Below are 8,808 nucleotides of genomic sequence, written 5' to 3' on the forward strand. Positions count from 1 at the left end.
CTGCGGCTTGGCGGCGCAGGGCCTGCCGGTGCTCCGCGGGAGGAGGGCTCCGGGCTCCGGCCACCTGTCAGCGGTGTGAGCGTCCGGTCCTGGGGCGGGCAGTCGGGGTCCGTGAGGGGAAGGGGATGGGGACAGCCCGGGCCCTGCTGGTGGTGGCGTCAGAACGCCAGGTGAAAGAAACCATTAGAACTTTATGGTTATAAGCACATGGGAACATAAGGTGGCTTACTAGTGGCTGGACTGTTCTACGGGGCATTGGGTAAGGCAACGGAGCCAGGCATGAAGCTGCCTGTGAAGATTTATGGCTGGTAAATCCAAGGTAAAATACAAAGTTCTCTCTTTAATTTTTGGCATTATTAATACATTCTTTATAATGCCACCTAACCTAATAGCAGTCTGTTACATTACTTACGTGTGTGTACACATGCTGTTATATAGCCAAAGCTTCTGATAGTGAGTTATGTGGGGAAGGTTGAGCAGCAGCCATGCATGAGCTAAACTGTCACCTTCCTCCCTTCCATCTGGGTATATGTGGGTATTACTTTAAATTTTGGAATTATGGTTGGATTTCTTTCTAATTACAGATAATAGTGCCTTAGCCATCACAAGGTTCACATGAAACTCACTGAAGAACAGGTAAAGAACAGCATTCTGTGTGTCATCCACAGGCAAAACTGTTTTTTGAGCTCAGACTTTGCCCCAGTCTGGAATGAATTTGGTCTTCCACTGAGCAGAAGTGAACAGAAGGGAAAAAGTTTGGTCTTCCAGAAGAGGCAGGTGCTCATGCAGAATGGTGAATGTAGTTCTTGTGCCCATGACAACATAAAAGTGTAATTTTTAGTAAGTTCATATTAACAAAAAATTCACTTATCTTAACCAGAAGGGGACTGTGAAGCATTTCTTCCTTTTTTTTCTTTTTTCTTTTTTTTCTTTGGTTTTGGGTATTTTTTTGGTACAATGCAGTGTGTAAGGCACCTTTTACCATCTTGGGAATTTGCAGGTTAGATAGAGCTCTACTTGGAATGTACTAAGTGCTATAAAAATTGCACTTACTAAAAATAACACAGCCATAGTCCACATATTTCAATTGTGCACTCCTGACATTTTTAACAGGAGTGATTTTTCTAGATTTTAGTTGCTTGTCTGTAAAATATGGCAACCTATTTACATAAAAGTATAACGAAAGTCAGGTTACTAACAATGAGAAACTCTGGTATATAGCTAGCTGAACATTTTAAATGAACTCCCATGAAAGAAACTTCCAGTTATGGAAACCTGATAGAAATGCAAAAAACGTTTCTTTTCACACAGCCTCCTTGGAGAGAACAAAAGATGCTAAAATCAAGTCAACTGTAATACGTACCTCTGTATAAAGGCTTAGCTTCATGTGCTTATTTGGGATTTACCTGCATATACTAAAAGTCTGTTTAAATTAATTTAGTAATGAAGATAGACCATCTACTGGGTATAATAATGAAATATTTTTGTACCCATGTCAGTTTTTATAAAATCATTTTTCTCAGAGTTTTCAGCTTTCTGATCACTACCCTGAAGGTCTCTTGTGTCACTTTCTGCCTGCAGAGGAAAAGTTGAATATATGGCATTGTCACCTAGCTTCTTTGTATCTAGCAGTCTTTGACATTATGGTCTCCATGTCCAGGATCAAGCTTCCACAATGCTCTTCGTTTGCCTCAGCTGTGTTACAGAACATGGGCTTACTAGTAGAATTTCTGTCTCTAGCCGCTGAACTCTAATGACAGTGGAGTGTGACTTTTTACGATTGACCCGATGCAGTGTGAGAGAGTTGTTTCTAACCGGTGGTGACACTATCTACAGATTTGCTACTTTTAATACACTACCAATTGTTTAGTATTTAATAATTGTGATTTATTTGTTCTTGTTCAGATTTCAAAGTTGGGGATTGGTTTTGTTTGTTTTTTTTTTCGTGCCCTTTTCTCTGCACCATCTCATGTACAGTTTAAAATGTCACAACAGACACTTCAAATACAACCTGTGTGTTGCTGCTTTGCTGAAAGGCCACCTCTTTAAAATGGTCACTTTCAGTAATAGGTCTGATAGTCCTAGTACTACAAAAAGAAATCCTCTTTCAGAAACTCATGATGCAGAAGAGCCTTGCAGCCAGTGTGCATGATAGCTGTTTCAAATGTGAACATGCCAATTATGCAGAAGTTGATAGCAGGTGATCTCTACTTCTGTGGTTTGTTAGAGCTGTAAATCAAATGTTATTGTTAATGTGGGCTCGCCCTCTTCGTTTTCACATTCTGTGATCAGTTCATTTATGACCTTGAAGTCTTTCTTCATTTTTTAGCTGATCAGACTCTTCATTTCAGTTGACGGTGTGGTAATTCCTGGCTGTCATCTATACTTGCTACATATCAGTATGTTTTTACTTAGTCTGGTAGAAGCAGTTCCCAACATCCTTTCCACATTGCTATGCAGTACTCGTTTTACATGCAGGAAACAATTACAGAATGGCTCAAGTTGGGAAAACATCTCAGAATAATTTCTTGTATCACAAGGAGCATCAGAACAAGTACTAAAAGCCAACCCTGAAATAAATGACGAATCTGTGCATATCCTAACTCTGGGCACTTACATGTCAGCCTATATTAAACATACCTATTAAAAATACAGTGAATAGTAAAGGTAGAAGTCAGTGGATGCAGTAACAGTATTCATGTAAGAACCTGGTTTGCTCTGAATACTATAACTTCCTTAAAACACTTTCCATCTGTCTTCAGGCACCCTTCTTCCCAGCCATACCTGCATTTAGACATCAGCTTGTTTGCATTCATCAGCTGACTTTTAATCTTCTCTCATTACTTCTGGTATTAGATAGATTTCATTAGTTGTCTGAATTTCTTCAGTATTTTTATCTATACCTCGTGTTGTGTCTCATGTGAGACTGATATATGCATAGCTAAACATTTTTATTCAGACGTGGTTACTGGAATATTCTGGAATGTTTTAACTTGTTCAGTTACCTCTGTTTCAGACCAAAAGGATGAATCAGCAAATATATACAGGCTTTGACGCTGGGAAAGTAATGTTCTTGGAAGGAGAATCTGAATTGGTAAATGTTTAAAGATAATGACTCTGTAAACCTTAACTACTGCAATAAAGTTCTACTAACAGCACAGCAGCTAATACTTGAGAGGTTTAAGAGCAATAATAGCATTTTAGTGGAATTCTGCATAGTTCTCTATTACAGCTACTAGTTTAAGTTACAGTCTACACCCTTTCAGTATTACTTTCACGTAATTTTCATGTGTGGTAACATTACTTAGAGTAAAAACTGAGTGATTCTTTGTCTTAATGTCAGCTAGCTATTAACTTCGGCAAAACTTCACCAAACTGCGAGACAACTGATAAAAGGCCTTTTGAGCCCATTCCTTTTGTGTTCTCCTGATTTGTGTGGAGGAGGAAACAAGTCCTTGTACAAGCAACGTGCACTCCATAAAGAAGAGATTTAGTAATTGTAAGAGATTCTCATTACCAGAGAGGCTTAGTAGCTCTGGGTCTACTGAATTGACAAATTACCAGTACATTTTCAGCTGGGGAATGGTACTAGCTGTATGAATTCCATGGTTAAGGGCAGGAGATGGTACAGGAGTTTGCATAATTTGCAAGAAGTCCATAACGTAGCACAAGTGATTACAATTTCATAGGTCACATTCATGAAACAAATGAGAAACAAAGTACTTGATAGTAGTTGTTGTTAATTGATAGTGGATGTCCTGACTTGTATATACCTGTAACATATCTTATTTTTAAGTTATTTCAAGTATAAGGAAGGGATAATATTGCAACCTTTCATTCCAGACTGTAAGTTGTCTATTCTGTAAGAAGCACTGATCTGTGTCCTTTCTGTGCTCTGTGAAATCACCTTTTGTGTTAAATAGTTTTAGTTTTGCCATCCTGAAATTTTATTAGGAGCTGCTGCACTACAGCAAATTGATTTATTCAGTTATTTCACTCATTGTTCTAATGGACTTATAATAGATGGAAAGCATTTAATTTCAGCTGTTTTGCTTCTGATAATGCGTTTTGTTTTTTTACAGCTGTATTCGTCCTGTCCATTTTGCCGAATCTGTCTGGGTAGCATATGATGCTAAACTTTCAATCTGCTGCCTAAAGCTTGAGTATAAATTGTATAACAACTGATTTCCTGTTCATAAAATTTGTTTTCTGGTAGAAGCCTTAAACCACTGTCAAAATAGACCACATGAACTGACTAGTGTGGAATTCATGGGCATGGTGTACACCTGAATCCTATTCAGGGACTCCTAGATGCCAGTGTCACGAAAATATCTCTTCTTATCATAGTAGTGTATACCCCCCCCCCCCCCCCCCCCCCAAACAGGAATTAGGAAGTTGAAGATAATTTATTTTTTTTTAATGTCAGTCAGGCACATTTTTAGCTGCTTTTCATATAACCTAGAAGTTTTGGTCTATATAGCAAGTCCATGGCAGAATGATTCCTGCTATTACTAGTACAGTCAGGTCTTGGGATCCTCCTGTCACTCCAGAAATACAAATGGGTTCTGCCACTTGACAGCTTGATGACATCAGTGTACACTGTGCACTGATGTCTACTAGAGCCTTGTATTCCTGTCACTGTGACGTGCCAGGTCCTCTGATCCACGCAGTCCAGTTAAACCCGGTAATCCCTCTCCTTCACCTCTCTGGGGACAGGGCCCCTTCTCTGCTGGTCAGAGAATTCTCTAATTATTTCTTGTAAAAGCAGAGTAGAATTATTTACCACAGGGTCAGGGGTAAGATCAGCCCTCTCACTCTGACTGGGAAACTGCCCTTTGGAAACTGGAACAGCAATTTTCCTGGGAGAACATCAGTTTTGTGATTGTTTTTCTTTGGGATTTATGTACCTCTGCCTCTAGGGCTGAGGTGGATTTTCCGTGCCACTTCCTCATGTGCTCCTCAGATAAAACCACAGGGTACCCCTGTGGTGTGTGCCTTCTATATCCTCTCCCTTGAGCAGAAGAATGCATACTGTTAATAGCTGAGATGCTGGTCTATACAGGTGTTTTTGTTGTTGGAACTCTTGCAACAGTTTTTTAACACCAGTTTTTCCACAACTGACTGCACTTGTTCAGGGGTGAAGTTACAAAATACTGGAGGTGCCCACCGGCCTAGGTACTTACCTGTACTATCCCACTCACCCTGCCACTCAGAACTATCCAGCCCTGGGACTGATCTCTGGGTGGTATTTTTAAGTAGTTGTTTAACCTTAAACAAGACCTGAAACACATTCAGCAACATGCTGATTCTTGGCAGTAGGACCATGCTGGTTTCAACATCCCAAGAATATTCAGAATTTTCAAAATTCTCAAACACTGCTGTAAGTAGGCTGGTGGGGAAGGGGAAAGTGTGGCAGGATGTCTCTTCTATAGGTTGGCCCTCCAAGGAGAAAAGGCAAGAGGTATAATTAATAATAATTCCCATTACATGGCTCCCAAAGTATAGAGGAGATGGCAATGCTGAGTACATGTACCCAATTAGTTTCATGACCAGCAAGTCTATCATATCACAAGCCAATATTATAAAGTACAACAAAATGAGAACCTTAGCCCAGGCCCCATGGGTGGTAAACACCAAAACAGTGAATGCAGGCTGCAAGTAAGGTGTGACACAATGCAGTGTTCTGAGAATACACGCAACAACTCCAAGAGCAAATAAATCAACACTCTGACAGGAACTACTAAACCAAAAAAAAATGAATGTTTATAACAAATTTGCTTCAACACATACCGGTCAGATCTGTTGTTATCTCAACCCATCACGTCCCTGTTCAGGTGCCAAAAAGGACTGTCGTGGTTTAATCCCAGCTGGCAGCAAAGTACAATCAGCCATTTGCTCACCGCCCCCCCTCCCCCCCCCCAGTGGATGGCGAGGAGAATTGGGAAAAAAAAGGTGAAACCTGTGGATTGAGATAAGAACAGTTTAATAATTAAAGTACAATATAATACTCATAAAAACAATGAAAAGGGAGATAACTAAAAAGAGAGAGAAAAAACTAAAAGAAAAAACAACCAACAAACCAAACCACAGTGATACACAATGCAATTGCTCACTATTTGCTGACCAATGTCCAGCCCATTGCTGAGCAGCAATCAGCATTTCCTAGCCAGCCTCCCCCCCCCCCCCCAGTTTATATACCAAGTGTATGGAATGGAATACTTCTTTGGCTAGTTTGTGTCAGGTGTCCCGTCTTTGCTCCCTTCCAGCTTCTTGTGCCCCTCCTCACTGGCAGAGCATGAGAGACTGAAAAGCCCTTCATCAGGATAAGCGCTACTTGGCAACAACTAAAACACTGGTGTGTTATCAGCATTGTTCTCAGGCTGAAGCCAAGACACAGCACTGCACCAGCTACTAGGAAGGAAATTAACTATTCAGCCTAAACCAGGACAGAGAGGAACTGCTCGGCCCCTCACTGAATTCCTAACGTGACAACTGAACTTTGCTACTGATTCCTTTTATCTCATTCGTCTCCTCTAGCAAAGTCAGTGTCTCGTTTACATCTGCCTTAAACTCTTCTCTTTGAGGATAATTGTGATACCATGCACATCCCCAGTATGTGGTATAAACTAAAATTGTTACAAATGCCAACATTTGGAATGTGAAAACATGCTATGTGGGAAAACCATCCAAATATGTTGCACTGTTTTCAGTTGTCTTATACTTACACTTTTATGCTTCTCTTCAAACTTTTGTCCAGCCTCCTGTGTACCCATATTGAATCACGTTGTTGCTTAAGATCCTGTATATGTATCTGTACCTTTTTCTCCCCAAGCCTCTAACCACTGATAACAACTCCTTCATTCAAGTTACTGTTGCCATAGATATAATGGTTCTCTTGTTACAAAAGCCTTTTATTAGTCCCATTGTTTTCAGTGTGTGAAATCTCAGAATTATCATCAGGCAGTAGTATATTAAAAACCATACCTTCTGTCTAAACTGTGCATAAAATCTTCATCAGTTCCTATCTACTCTGATGCTGTGAAAATGCCCTGTGTCTTAGTCATCCTATATACAGGAACTATTCAGGTATTGAAGATGTGGTTTCTTCTCTGTAAATGCAGATGTATAAGCTGCCAAGACAGCTGTTTGCTCTAGTTTTCCTTCTCATAATAGTTTTCTACAAAACTTACTTTACACTGAACTTAGAATCATAGAATAGTTAGGGTTGGAAAGGACCTTAAGATCATCATGTTCCAACCCCCCTGCCATGGGCAGGGACACCTCACACTAAGCCATATCACCCAAGGCCTCGTCCAACCTGGTCTTGAACACTGCCAGGGATGGAGCATTCACAGCCTCCCTGGGACCCATTCCAGTGCCTCACCACCCTAACAGGAAAGAATTGTGGAACTTCTGGAATCCCAATTGCCTGAGTATAAGGCTCTGCAATTAACATACTTCCAGCTGTCCCATATGGTTCTTTCCTATGTTCCTCCTTGTATTACCCATTCCTTTAACCAGATCCAAGCACAACTATGTGTTCTAGTTCTTAGTAGGTTTGGAATTTTTCAGAGTTAAATGCTGTGTATCCAAACAGTAAAATTAAGTTTAAAGATTTCACTGAAGATCCAAATACATTGCTCTTTCACCTTGCTTTTACCTAGCCTGCTTCCCCATTTATTCATACTTTTGACCATGCTTTCCATTGCAGCTCTGAAGAACAAGGCATTTTATTTCATTCCCTTCTTTACATGGGAGAGTCTGTTGCCTCTCCAGTTGATCTTTCTTAATTTTTAAAAGTATCACAGCAAGAAAGGAAGCTATTAATTATACCATACCCATTAAGTTTCCATGTAAACTTATCCAAAGGAGGAAAGAGGCACGGTCTTTGTACTGAGAGCAGAGGTAATGTTTGATTTCTACTAAGCTGAGGGCAGAGGAGGTTCCCTATAACAGGAAGAGAAGGGGAGGCCAGTGAACAAGGCAGACTCCTGTGCAGCTCAGTAGTACTGGCTATTTGGAAGACCTTGTGAGATTTTCTCCATCTTGTAGTAAGTTTCCTTGAGCCCTCTGTTACATCAGTAACAAATTTGAAGAGAGAGAAATTCATGTAAACAACTTCTAAAATGTTTCCTTTCCTTGACTGTTCTTTTTTTAATTCACTCTTCCCCCCCCCGCCCCCATCACTTGATTTCTTGTGATGAGACTGCTGCAAACCAGTTTTTATAGGGCTTTTGGAAACAAAAAAGGAGTTATGTTTACAGACTTTTTTCCCTACAAGTTAACATTAAAAACACAACATGCATCTCTAGGCATTGCTATGGCTAAAATAAGGCCAGATCAGTACATTAAGAATAGATTTAGTATTTTTTACTAAGCTGTATTTATACTGAACTGAGAAGGCCTTTAAAAACTGGAACTTTAAAAAGAACCAGGAGTAAATGTATTGAAAATACAATTTAAAAAAATGTTCAGTAGGTTTTGATGGTAGGAATAGCAGCAGGCAGTCTGGAGTAGAAGAAAAGAGGAACTGAGACTGCCATAGTAGACAATTATTTTCTATTTCAAATGCTTATAGTGCTGGAAATATTTACAGAAAGCTGGTTGCATGGTGGTTAAATGTAATGAAAAAATGATGTTTCCATCATTCCACAATAGCTTTTTCTAGAAAATACATATAGTTCACAATGAAGCTGTAGTGTTACATGCTTAGTAAAGTTGCGGACAAAGGACACAGATGAAGTGACATATAGGGACAGGAAGTGCTGTCAGCTGTGTGCTAAGAGTTATTATCTGCTGAACAGCTTA

At 39.9% G+C, this 8,808-nt stretch overlaps 1 long non-coding RNA gene across 1 annotated transcript; it reads left to right on the forward strand.

Moving 5' to 3' along the window:
* Window positions 1-120: 120 nt before the first annotated feature.
* On the forward strand, window positions 121-3,755 carry LOC130600677 (uncharacterized). The gene is made up of 3 exons (XR_008972512.1): window positions 121-170; window positions 669-830; window positions 3,025-3,755. It is a non-coding gene; the product is annotated as an uncharacterized LOC130600677 (long non-coding RNA).
* Window positions 3,756-8,808: the final 5,053 nt, after the last annotated feature.

Source organism: Pezoporus wallicus, unplaced genomic scaffold, assembly GCF_028554395.1.
Source record: "Pezoporus wallicus isolate ANWC-B61680 ecotype Strahan unplaced genomic scaffold, APGP_CSIRO_Pwel_v1 contig_3858, whole genome shotgun sequence".
Lineage (NCBI taxonomy): Eukaryota > Metazoa > Chordata > Aves > Psittaciformes > Psittacidae > Pezoporus > Pezoporus wallicus.